This window comes from Talpa occidentalis, unplaced genomic scaffold (assembly GCF_014898055.3).
Source record: "Talpa occidentalis isolate TD23 unplaced genomic scaffold, MPIMG_talOcc4v2.1, whole genome shotgun sequence".
In the NCBI taxonomy this organism is placed as follows: Eukaryota; Metazoa; Chordata; class Mammalia; order Eulipotyphla; family Talpidae; genus Talpa; species Talpa occidentalis.
The window spans coordinates 61087362-61101040 of record NW_026555331.1 but is presented as its reverse complement, the minus strand read 5'-3'; the positions used below and the strand labels follow the sequence as shown (position 1 = coordinate 61101040).

Genomic DNA, 13679 nt, shown 5'->3' with positions numbered 1-13679 from the left:
TCTTTCCCATGTTACTAGTATCCCATCATCTAGTAATCTCTTTCCTCCTAAATGACTATGTCACAATTTCTGCTCTGTCCACAAATCCCCCACATAGAATATATTTCAGAGTCTATTTTGTGTGGTTGTAGTCAAGTTCTAATGCAATGAAAATTATGATTCCAAATTTTCCTACCAGGCAAATTTATGTAGGCAATTTGATTGCCAACATTATGTCATCAGATAATGGCAATGTTTTACATCCCCTAAGGAGAAGGCAATTTACAAGAACTGTTACTTAGAAGGCATATCTTCACAGCGGTTTTACAAATGTATCATGTCACTGGGTCACCCTAGAAATGGTTTGAAGGACCAACTCATCATGCACTAATAGGAGCTGGCCAGAAAGCAGTCTCAGATATCTCTAAAACACATTTGAAAGCTCTGGTCACTTCTCAATATATTATTATAATACATTTATTTCAGCATGAAAATCATCTGAGAATTTGTTGTAGCAAATCAAATCTGTAGCATCATATTGTAAGAGCTCAGATAAACTTTCAAATCTTTAATTATAGTAAAATAAGAATTATTTAAAATTGACATTTCCCTGGGAAACTTTTGAAATTAATAATAGGTATAAGAATATAATTTGTGTGCATTTGTGTGTATGGGTGTGTAAAATCATAGATGACCCAGAGAAACTATTTTCTTGGCAATTGAACATAAAAGAATTCATTGTGAAAAGTATTTTGTAAAAGTAAATCATTTCTGATATAGATAGCATAAGTGAAAGCTTGTGACTAGCTTTCTAAATTGTACACATAGAAAAATGAAGGGGACAGGCATGGGATTATTTCCTAGTAAGTTAAATGTAAAAGCATCAGGAGTAAGTGAGAATAGGTATAGAAATACTGTATAAAATACACACATTAAAGTTGTACAAAAAGTAGTTTTAGGTAAACAAAATTACTTGCTCATAAAATTGAATTCCACTCTTCAGAAAGAAATCTCTCCTAGATTGACAGGAATGAATTTAAGGAAAGTAGAAGAAAATCCAAATACAATTACCAAAGCATAATCCACTCCAATTCCATCTATGTTGTCACAAAGGGCAAGAATTCATCTTTTTATAAGTTAGTATTCCGTGTGTATATATAAAACACATCTTTATCCACTCATTTGTCCTCATACATGTAGGCTGCTTCCACAATTTGGCTATTGTATATAGTGCTGCAATAAACATAAGAATGTCAGATAGGGCCTCCCTGGTGGCGCAAGGGGTTAAGCCCCACACTATGAAGCAATCTGCAGCCTCTGCAGTGCGAGTTCGATCCCTGGCCAGCCAGGGAGAAATCCACAGGGTGAGGCAGACCTCTCCTGTCTTGCCAGCTGCTCCCCTCAGCAGTGTATTTCAGTCAGTCTGCCTGTTCCTGTTCCCCGCTCTGTCTCTGGTGGATCCTCTCATCCCCTCGCATCTCTGGCCTGTACCCCTGCTCTTGTATGCATAAATAAATAAATCTTTAAAAAAAGAAAAAGAACGGGGGCCTACCTGGTGGCGCAAGGGGCTAAGCACCACACTGTGAAGCAATCCGCAGCCTCTGCAGCACGAGTTCAATATTTGGCCAGCCAGGGAGCAACCCACATGGTGCAGCAGACCTCTCCTGATTCTGCCGCTGCTCTCCTCAGCAGTGTACTTCAGTCAGTCTGCCTGTTCTGTTCCCCACTCTGTCTCTGGTGAATCCTCTCACCCCCCACATCTTTGGCTTGTACCCCAGCTCTTATATGCATAAATAAACAAATCTTTATAAAAAAAAAAGTCAGATAGGATGGTAGATACATATACACATACATACATAGTTCCTTCAAATGAGTGTTTTTTGCAACTTTTAGGTAGCCACTTAGGAATAGTTATTTGGTTTCTTCTCTATATTCCATTATCTGCCAGTCCTAATTCAGCCTATTCTGCCTTGCCTGTTCTTTCTGTGAAAGCCACAATTAATGTTCTAGTTTTTTTATCTTTTGTCTTGACCCAGTTTTGAGACCCTGACTAGAGGCTGATCAGTCCTCCTTCTTGGAGCAGCTGATTAAGTCCACATTTCCAATCCCTTCCTCATCAGGTGCTCACACTACAGACCACTAATACAGCACCTATGCCCCACTCAAGGCACCATACAACCAGGGAAGTCCCTATTGCCCCAGAACCTATTAAAATTACCTATTTTTATTAATCACATGCCATTATTTTACACCATTTGTTTTTTCACAACATTGAATTTCTTCCCTCAGCTGCAGTCACCATAGTTTCCCCACCACGAAGCAGCTTCAGCCCTCCCCCATAGTTCTTTGCATTCTTCTCCCTGCCTCCTCCCCTCCTGGAGGCCTCTGATCTATGGTCCGCTTTCAAGGGTCAGTTTGCAAGTTTTAGATCACAGTGCTATGGTGATGGCAGAACTATGGGTACTATACCAGAGGAGAGAAATACAGAAATGAACAATGATGTAAGAAAATAAATAAATAAATACATTTTTAAAAAATGAAGTTTGCTTTTGTCAGATCCTTTGTTTGGTTTCTCTATGTTCCATTACCAGCCAATCCTAATCCTGCCTCCTCTGCCTTGTCTACTCCCTCCCATGACAGCCACATGACCCAACTGACCTCTACTCAGGTCCCAACTCCGGCCTCCTCTGAGTGGCCCTGAGTGGCAGCCCTGTGCCCTCCCCAGGGAGCCAGCTTCAAAATCTGGAAAATTCTTTCCAGTTTTTCTCTTTCCATCTGCATCTGGCCTCATGATACCACCTTCTAGGGCATAAGGTGAAGACTGGATAACCCTGTGAAAATCTAAAAGGTAAACCTGTATTTAGTGGTTAATTAATCAAATTAGATGACAGGAAGAAAATGATAATAGAATTCTGTATGTTGCTAATTTAGTGAGAGTCTTAACTTATTAAAAACTCATAGGAAGTGGAGAATGAAAAAAAGTTGTTGCAATGTCCTTTTATATTAAATTTGCAGACAAGAAGCAGAATTATTTGATCTGATATTTATTTCATTTTATTTTTCCTGTCCATCATCTGCCAGAGATTCCATAGAACAATGAACAATTATGTGTTCAAAAAATAAGCAGAGAGGGAAGGAGGAGGAATAAAAGGCCTGTTTAATCTTAAAAGTAGATAAGTACTATTTGAATAATTGTGCTTTGACTAGAATAATAGCACAGTTCCTGTCCATAGCAGGCCTTTGATAAATATTTTCTTGAGTGACTGAAAGCACTGACATCACATTTTAATTGAAAAAACTCTTAAATGAATATTAATTATAAGTTGGAAAGTGCATATAAAATATATAACTCAAAAATATGTTATATTCAAGAAAATAAGACATTTCCCTTTGACATGTGTTCATCTGTTAAGAATCCTAGAATTCTAGAGTTGTGTTCACAGTTTAATCTGTCTTTCTAGATCTACATATTCATATATTTGAATAATTTTGCACATATTCAGTTTGGGATGTATTTATTCAGCCTGATCATATTGCAACATCTGAAGCATTTGAAGAATATAAACCAATAGCAGCACATGGAAGATAAAATCCGTATTTCCAAATCTGTTTGCGATTCTAAGAAATTTTGGTTTGTTGTAAAGAGTTACTTCTGATGACTGGGACATTATGACATATACATTCTTAACAAATTAATGCAGAAAGACACTGGATCTAAATAAGAATGTCAGAATTAATTGAACACCATTCTAAGGATAAAATTTGGTCCTACCAGAGTGAATCATCTTTAATATTCAAGGCAAGAAAGATAACATCTAATATTTTTTAAAGATTTATTTATTTATGCATACAAGAACTAGGGTACAGGCCAGAGATGCAGGGGGTGAGAGGATTCACCAGAGACAGAGTGGGGAACAGAACAGGCAGACTGACTGAAATACACTGCTGAGGGGAGCAGCGGGTGACACAGGAGAGGTCTGCCTCGCCATGTGGGTTTCTCCCTGCATAGCTGGGGATCAAACTCGTGCTGCAGAGGGTGCGGATTGCTTCGTAGTGCGGTGCTTAACATCTAATATTTTAAAATACCTCTAAATAGGATTTCTGCACATAGAAGGAAATAAAGTTTAAAATGTGGTTCCTCGTGCTTTGAAAGAACTCAGAAATAGCATAATTAGCTAAACATTTTTATAGACTTCGGTAACAACTGATTCCTAGAGTGCTTGTACAAAGGGTACTAATGATTGTAACCACATCTGATCATAAAGTTTCTTTCTAACTTGAAAGTTAAGTTATGCACACCTGTTAGCTGATACTGTGTTTGACTCTGGCTAGCTCATTTGAATAGAATATGCTGGCAACAAGTGCCACAGGGCAGCATCTGTTCTTCTTAAGCAGGTATGCTTGCTTTATCCTTGTCACAAAGTACAACCACCCCTTAAAACCATGCCTTTGGGCTTGTATCCCAGCTCCTGTATGCATAAATAAATAAAGATTTAAAAAAAAAAAAAAACATGCCTTTGGTCACAGGCTATCTTGGGTTAATGAGTTTGGATAGCAAATCTCTCAACCAATTAAAAAAGCAGTTCAGGTTTTCTCCCTACAGATAACAATGGCATCATCCAATAATTGAAAAACAGCTCCACCTCAGCTCCCGTTCTTGCCATGCCACCAGCTCTTAGAAAATAAAAGGTGAATCTGATCAAACAGCACAATTTCATTTAAATATGAAGATAAAGAAACACAAGTAATGAACAAAGGAAACCAACCAAATCAGAACTCTTATAGAACAAAATATTGGTTACCTGAGGGGGGAGGGTATAAGCAGGTAAAAAGATTATGCCTATGGTGTATGGTAACTGCAGTTTGGGTGATGATCATAATGAATTATGTTGTTGTAAACCTAATATTATAAGCCAATAAGCCTCCAATAAAAAGTTTAAAAAGTTGTGCGTGCTGTGTTTCCAGGACTAAGCAGAGCTCCAAGCATTTAATGGAACTTTAGTTAAGTATTTGTCAAATGTTTATGATGTTCCCTGCATGTAAGCATTAGTGTTAAAGCCTGTCCGTGAGGCACATCTCTGTGTGTATTCTTTCAGGGCACAATTTTTAACAGGCAACAATGCCAGAAAAGACTCCCCTTTTAAAAGTGTCCTGCCCCTGCTTTCTCCAGCCCTTTTTCCCGTCTCTCTCCCATTAATACTCATAATTTACACCCTGCAAACGCAACAGCTCTTTCTTACTATGTAGCTGTAATTCCTTTCTCTCAACTTTTCTGCCATTCCACTTTCTTCACCTTGCTATTTTTCACTCATTCTTCAGATTTCATATAAAATGTCCCCTCCAGGACCTCCCTGGTGGCACAAGGGTTTAAGGCGCAACCTATGAAGCTTTCTGCAGCCATTGAAGCACGAGTGTGATCCCCAGCCAAGGAGCTACACACTTGGCACACAGACCTCTCCTGACTCCTCTGCTCCTCTCAGCAGTGTATTTCAGTACATCTGCCTGTTCTGCTCCCCACTCTGTCTCTGGTGAATCCTCTCATTCCCCTCACCTCTGGCCTGTCCCCAGTTCTTGTATGCATAAATAAATAAATCTTAAAAAAAAAATTCCCCTCCTTGGGAAAGTCTTCTTAGGCAACTCTCTTTGTACCCTTCTTGAACAAGTCCCCTTCTAGTGGCTTCTGTACCATATTGTACTTATACATATCCTATCACTTATCAAATATTATGAATCTGAATCTATTTCTAAGTATGATTTTGACTGAGTAATATATCTTATTCCCATAGTAGTACATGGTAACCTCCTAATAATATATAAATAGCCCTTAATAAAAAACTTAAAATATATAGGCAAGTATGTTCTCATAATCTATTAATACCAAAATATAAGATACATCCTATAACATAAAATTTTAATCACTGAATAAAACTGGACCTATTTTCTAAAGTCTTTTTTATTCCCTTTATGAGGAAATAACATAAAAGACACTATATTGATGTTAACACAGACAATCATAGCCAGTCAAGCTCATGGAGACCCAGCAGGTGTCAAGGTCATCTGTCAATAATTATCAACATCAAAAATTTACTTCAATTGCTAATGATCTAAATAGTTCCTTTCTTTTCTCTAAAAGTCACATTAGATATGCAACCGTGCCACACAAGCTGGCATGTGCCAGTAGATAAAATATCCAAGTCAATTCTCAGGTGATATTTTTGGTTTCCTTATTAAATATACATAGGGATGATCTGTAGTAGCAGTTCTCAGGGCTTTCCAATAAAACCCAAAGAATAATGTTCACATTTCTGATTATTTGGCCAATTAAAAATGTGTGTACAACAAAAGTGAAGGTTATGAGCAAAAATATTAGTACACTCTAGAGAGTGCTATTTATTTATCCAAATTACATGAATTTTTAGATGGATGTAAAAGAAAGTTTTGCTGCAACAGCTCAAATGTGTTATTAATAAAGATAGAAATATAGTTATCCTGGGAGATGTTGGGAGGAAACATTAAACCTGAGGGGCTCCTGGGTTATTCAGGTAAAAATCTTAGCCTAAGAGGTTTCAGCATTGACAGGAGAGAAAGTGTTAAGGGAATGCAAATAATAACTCAAACTCAACTAATGGATATATCATCCTACTTCTCCTGTTTAAAATTCCCATCTTAGATGTTCCCATTATTTCTGTCCTTCCTAAACTTCATTTAACTAGAAAAGTAGAAACTTCATAAGAAATCGAAGATACTAATCACAATAATATCTAAATAAAGTCTAAAAATGAAGGAGGTTAAATAAATTTATTGCAGAAACCATTTTGCAAAATATATCAAATAATTATGTCATACACCTTAAACTTATACAGTCTTATATGTCAATTATATCTCAGTAAATTTGGGAAAAAGTCTATGTACTGAAAAATCAAGAAAAAGGATAAATAGTAAAATAAAAGTAGAATATAATAAAAATAGTTCTTCATAGTAGTAAAATAGTTTTAAATGGTGAAGCAAAATTTAAAGTACTTATAAATTTAAAATAAAAATTAATACATTTAGAATACACAGCACAAATAAGCAGCAGACACTGTTAGCTTTTTATGCCAGCATTACGTCTCCCTTTTCTGCTTAGTCACAGAGCCCTAGTTTTCAATGGGCACATTGTCCCCCTAGAACACAAGACTGTATTTACTAATCCACATGGCAGCCAGTTGCAGTCAAGTAACTGTGTTTTGATCAATGAGTGTAAGCACAAGAGCTGTGTGGGACTTCTGGAGAGTTGCTTGAAATAGTTAATCTGCTGGGAGATGCTCCTTTTTCAAAATAATTTTATTGCTTTTCCAAGTTGGAGCTGCAGCTACCATGTTGGACAGGAGTCTGTCCAGGAACAAGGAAAGCACACAGTACCATAAGCAGCAGAAAGAATGGAGCCTGGGCCTCAGTCATAGTGTACCACCTTAGAAGCTGCCTGTGGGTTTCTCTGACGGAAGAGGGAAGTCAGGTCAGCTTCTGTCTTCTGGAAAGCCACTGTTATTTAGGATTTTCTCTTTATGTCTTTGAACATAACCCTAACTAAAACAGAAAATTCAAAGAAACTGTGTGTCATGTAGGGTAAGGAAAAATGTCAGGCTTTTCTACCCTCCAGCCATCAGGACAGATGATGGATCTTTGCAGTCCTGAATGCATGCCTGATAGCGTACACCTGGAGTAGGGTGTCGGCCATAGGTAGGGCATAGGTAGGGTGTAGGGCATAGGTAGATGGGATTCACCTGGGCTAAGACTGGGCTTTTAAGGGTGGCATCACGGGGACCTCAGCAGAAGGCGAGAGAGAAGCAAGAGAAGGAGAAGCCGAGAGAAGGCTGGAGAGCCCATAGAGTGAAGACCTGCTGGGGGCCCCAGCCCCTCAGCCCCCCAGCACCTCTGCCTGCTGTGTACCTGGTAATCCCAATAAAAATCTGCAAAACCACTGAGGACTCTGACTTCTCCTTTACCTGGTCTGTTGGATCCTAGAAAACCTGCACTGTGGTCTTCCTGACCCTACAGTCATCAGTAAAGATTAGAGCTCATATTGAGCACATGCATAGAACTTTAAAACAATCATCTATAATAATCTGAAGAAGAGCCCTTAAAATGAAGAAATTGATAAACAAAGATAAAGTAAATTATAGTGCATGAAAACTGTTCAATATATAAGAAAATGCTAAAATAGAAAAATTTAACAAAAGGCAGTAGATGAAAACAGATGTGCTGAGTTAAAAAGGTGAAAGTGGCCCAGTTACCCAACAGGTGTTACAATTCTACTTCCAAGAATCTTTTAAAAGGGTTTCTGTTAATTGAGGTTCCCACATAAATCTCAAAACAAAGGCTTTCTCTATAGCATCATGCAACTGATGAATAAAACTAGTTATTTCCCCTTCACAGCAAAGTCTTCCTACTATGTATGAGGTAAAGGGATGTGGTCATAAATACAGCTGCTCCAACCAAGAATATATCAGTACAAAAAAAACTCCTGTCTCTGGCCAATAATGCCTTGCTATTTTCTTACCCCAGCAAAGATAAGAAAAAACTTCCAGGCAATTGGAAATTTTCTTTCATGGATATTAATGCTAACACCTGTAATGTTTTAACAATATAAACACTTGCTAATTAGAAGAAACTCAAAATTTAATATGTTCTTTATTTGGAAACAATTTATTTTTTAAAGATCCCAGAAAACAGTCTCTTTTTTTTTTTTTAGATTTAGTGTTTTTGAAAATTGGAGTTGAAGAAAATGTTTAATATGAAGATTTTGGCATGACTTTTCTTTCAGTGTTAACCTATTTACTCCGAGGTTTTAGACAGAATTGCCTTTCATGGGGGTAAGAAAATGATGGAGTCTAAAGTGAAATTGAGTTGAAGTGTTTAGCTATTCCTCAGCATCCAGAGATCCTGGTCCCTCTCCCAAGGCCCAAAGGAGATGATCAATAGCCTTTTCAAAAAAATTCAGGCTCTATTAAAATATGCAATTTTTCCTCTAAGTGTCTCCAAGATATAATGCAAACAACAGATATGTCACTAAATTCGGCTGATTAGCCTACTTTAACTCAAGATTCTCCTTTGTAGAAAAAAATCACAATAATTTCTGCATAATGATTCTCTTGTTTAAGATTATCAGAGCAATTTTCCCAACAGTTCATTATTAAATGTGCATACCCATACCAGTGGTTGTAAAGAAAAATTCTCACCCACTCTCCAAGCTCTTACTTCAGACTTCAACTTACACAATATTAGTGATGTTGAAGAGTCATTATCCCTAAAACAGAAAAATAAAGCCATAAAATAAATATACCAATGTTCCATTAAGCTACTTGAAGTCAATGCAATGTCTTCAGCTCTAGCCGACTTTCTCCACTGCATCTTCCTCCAGCCCTTTATACCTTTCCTCCCTCAGGCCAGCTCACTGGTGACTAGAAGGTGTTTGTGTGATTTTTATCCCATTGCATCAAGCCATTATGACATTGGGTGATGGTAATAGGCCCCAGCAGCCATGGACCCAGCCAGGTGGCCTGCAGGTGGGAGGGAAAGGGCAGGATAAAGGGACTCCCATAGGACAAACAAGTGGCAGTGAGAACTCACAGAGAATTACTAGAAAATTTGCAAATTGCAAGTCAGATAATCCTCAGATAAACAGAACTGATCCAGGGCCTCCCCTGGTGGCGCAGCAGTTGAGCGCTGGGTTGCAAAGCTGTCCACAGCCTCTGCAGCGCCAGTTCGATCCCCGGCCACCGACGAGGGTCCCACATGGCGTGCATACCTCTCCTGCTCCCTCAGCAGTGTATTTTGTCCATCTGCCTGTTCTGTTCCCTGTTCTGCCTCTGGTGAATTCTCTCACCCTCCCTTGCTTCTGACTGTATCCCGTGCTTGTATGAATAAATAAATAAATATTTTTTAAAATAATAATAAAATAAACAGAACTGATCCAAATGGAATGTTCAAAGACCCAGCAATATTTCTTTGTTAGGATGTATATTGCTGTGTGTATGTTATGTGTGTGCAAGTGCACACACGCATCTAGCACTTTTAGGGAGTGAGCGGAACAAGAAATTTTCCCAAATAATTCTAGCTTTATTTCCTTTAGCAGTGATTTGTGTGTGTGTGTGTTAACCAATTACAATTAAATCTTAAAAACGTATTACACTTTGTTACATTTTATAAAGCAAGCACATTGGAATATAACCCCCTGGAGACATGGGACAAGCATTATTAATATAACTGGATCTTTGTCTATAATATTACTATAAATGTGTAGTCACTGAAACTGCAAAAATCACATGCCCCTCTCCCAAGAGACCCAGCCTGCAGCACCGCTCCATCTCCGGCTCTGTCTCCCAATCATTTGGTTCTGCCTTTATTTTACCTTGTCAGCTGCTCCTCTTCTCTGTAATTGCACACCTGGATCTACATCCCTGTTCCTGAAGGTGATTCCTTGCCTGATATAAAAGCAAGAGAAAGGTGATTTTGACCTATTTTTCTATTTCTCCTTTACTATATCTTACCTTTGAAATCACTTCTGTGTTCAAGAGACATGGAGCTGATAAAAAACCCAGTGTTCCTGATAAATCCATCTCTAAGCTGTAATAGTTCTCCTCTAGGAAGCCACAGATAATTTGACTTTAATTTAGAAGAAAAGTAGTCTTTTGTCTAAAAATATTTTTCCAGTAGCCTAAAAATTCCATCCCCAGTGATATGCATTTGGGTAACACATTACTCTCATTTCTGATTATCTCAGAGGACTGCCCACTCCAAGTGAAAGGACAGCTGAATTTTGCTGGACTATTCCAGAATATTTTCTAAAAGAAAGAAAAGAGACTGAGAGGGAGATGTGAATGGCAGCCATTAGGGGGTCAAGGGCAACCTTGGCAAGCATTGAGCACCTGAGAGAAATCACAACAAGAAGGACAGGCAACAAAGACTCAGGGGGTTACTAGTTCCAGTATCCACACACCTGTGGCTCAGGAATTCTCTGTGAAAAACAGGTAAATGCTTAAAAACATATCAAAATGTAAATGCATCAAAAATAGGTTAAATAATGATAGAATCCCTTAAGCCTTTGCCTGTGGTACTCTTGCTGGCCCAGAGGCAGTTGCAATAAGGACTTAATAGCTGCAAACATCACTACCTAATAGTTCTCTTTAGAAGGAATTATTGCTTAATTCAACCATAGTTTATTATTTTAAAAATCCAATTCACTCACAATATATAAAGTCATATTTTTGGCCTTGTAAACAGCTAGACTGGTAAATGCTGGGGGAGTGCTGGCAGCAAAAACCTACCTTCAATATTTTGATTAGTTCCACTTGGCTTGTGCAAAATTGCACACGTTAAATAGAGCAATGCCTTCATAGTGACTTAGCAATTATTCTGCCATTATATCGTCCCCCTAAACCTGCAGATTTTTCCAAATAAATGTTTTAAAGAGATCATCGTTAGATCTTAACAATGTTATTCCCAGTAAATGCTGTGAATGCACTGCTGTGAATATCTACGAATATCACATAGCCTGAATCCATAAGCAATATAATTGTTTTTAGGCTCTCTGAGAAAAAATTTATTCCCAAAGCCCACACGAATTCAAAGCATGAGACAAAATCATTCCGGCCTGAAAACTGGGAATGTGTATGTTCAAAAATAAGGGAAGATAGTAGGATAAGCCTGTTCAAAGCAGACTGAAATTAAAATCTGACAGATATACAAGTGGAGTAGAGACAGCACTAGTGACAAGAAAAAAAGCTTCCCCTCATAAAATTCTACACACACTGTCTTATCATTTGACGGTTACGTAATGAAGAACATACAAACTACCTGAGTGTTTCAGTGACCAACTTCTGTGTAACAAACTTCCTTAATGTTTAGTGATTTAAAACAATCACAATGATTGAGCGAGAGTCTATGGATGGTTTAGTCCTTCTTCTGCTCCATGAGGCTGCTATCCCTGTGGATTAGACAACCCAGGAAGGATGGAGTATCCTCCACGTGGCATCTGTCCTTCCAGAGCTTCTTCAAGAGACTTCTCTTGCCAACAGGATAGTCTGAGTTTCCTTACAGCATGGCAAATGAGTTCCTGAAAAATAAAGAAATTTCTAGGCCTTATAGGGCCTAGTCCAGAACTGTATAACATCACTTCTGCCATAATATGGAGCTTAATTATCTACATCAGATAAGATGTAGATAATTAACAAATTCAAAACCAATGCCTTATACGATTTCCTTTTATCTATGTAGACAAACAAATAGGAAACAAGACTTCACAATAACATCACAATCCAAAGACAAGCAACGACTTACCTCGGAATCAAGGGAAGTTTGCAGAATATCAATGGGAGGAAAATAAAATATATCATTAATGATTAATACATGTTAGTCTATACCATGAGTCAAAAAGATGAGCCAAGGAAATGAGAGTTCTCAATTATAGACCCATCACTAAACTTGAAACAATGAGTACAAAAACAGAGAAAAAGAGAGAGAAATCAAATGAAGTGACATACCTAGGTAACAGAACTAAAGATTTCTCTTTTGTTGTCTGCTATCTTTCTCTGAGCCAAGTACTTTCAGATGTACTAAGTACATGCATGGTCTGTGAACACAGATTATGTAGATGTGGGATGAATATATGTTATTATGGATAGCACTCAAGATAAACAGGGCAGAGGAGAGAAGACCTGCTGTGGTGTGCTGGAGACTTGGCTTGATTATGTAGAGCCTTAAATCGTCCTCTGAAAGCATTCCAACCTGAGATGAGGGGAGCAGGACCTGAGGCCAAAAGCCTGGTTTTGGAGAAAGACTCTTGAATTGAGGCAGAGGACTTGACGTGGAGTGTATAAAATGATGTGCTTATAACTGTGTTAATTCCATTGTATATAAATTTCACTACATGAAAAACTACATCCTCCTGGAGAATGAGGCTAGCACACTGGTGAAATGAAATCTCTGTATATTTCATGCATATTTCCTCTGCAAATTTGAGCTGAATATAATTGCAGCATTTTGCACTAATTAAAGTTACTTTACCTTCCATGAGAAAAAAATTAAACAAAATTTTATTTCAAAACACCTATAAACAAATATTTTATTTATAATACAATGGTTTTTTACAAGAATGGGTATAGCTTATGTAGCTTTTTTGCACTGTAGATATCATCTATATTGAATAATATGCAAAGTGAATCATTTGAATTTGAAGAGCACTGATATTGTCAAATCAGTTTGAAAACATCAAAAACAAGATATACTGTTTGATAGATAAATGCGGCAAGTTTTAAGTAAATGTAACAAAATGTTACTGTCAGTATATTTTAGGTATTCACTGCAAAATTGTTTCAACTTTTCTTTATGTGTAAATAGTCTCATGATAAAACATTAAGAAAAACTTGCTTCCACGGTGGTTCAGTGCATTGAGCGCAGCACTGCGAAGCTGTCTGCAGTCTCTGTAGTGTGGGTTTGATTCCCAGCTGGCCAGGGGGATACCCACATGGTGTGGCAGACCTCTCCTGTCTTGCCTGCTGCTCTCCTCAGTATTGTTTTCAGTCGTCTGCCTGTTCTGCTCCCCACTCTGTCTCTGGTGAATCTTCTCACATTCCCCTGGCCTATACCCCAGCTCTTGTATAAATTTAAAAAAAAATTGTTTCAACTTTTCTCTATGTGTAAATAGTCTCATGATAAAACAT

At 37.8% G+C, this 13679-nt stretch overlaps 1 long non-coding RNA gene across 1 annotated transcript in view; it reads right to left on the bottom strand.

The window, feature by feature from the left end:
- LOC129145232 (uncharacterized) overlaps positions 1-9381 on the bottom strand; it is a 35088-nt gene extending 25707 nt beyond the window's left edge. Inside the window, exon 1 of the long non-coding RNA XR_008550471.1 lies at positions 9234-9381. This is a non-coding gene — a long non-coding RNA (uncharacterized LOC129145232). The remainder of the gene's footprint in view (positions 1-9233) is intronic.
- Between the last annotated feature and the right edge of the window lie 4298 nt (positions 9382-13679).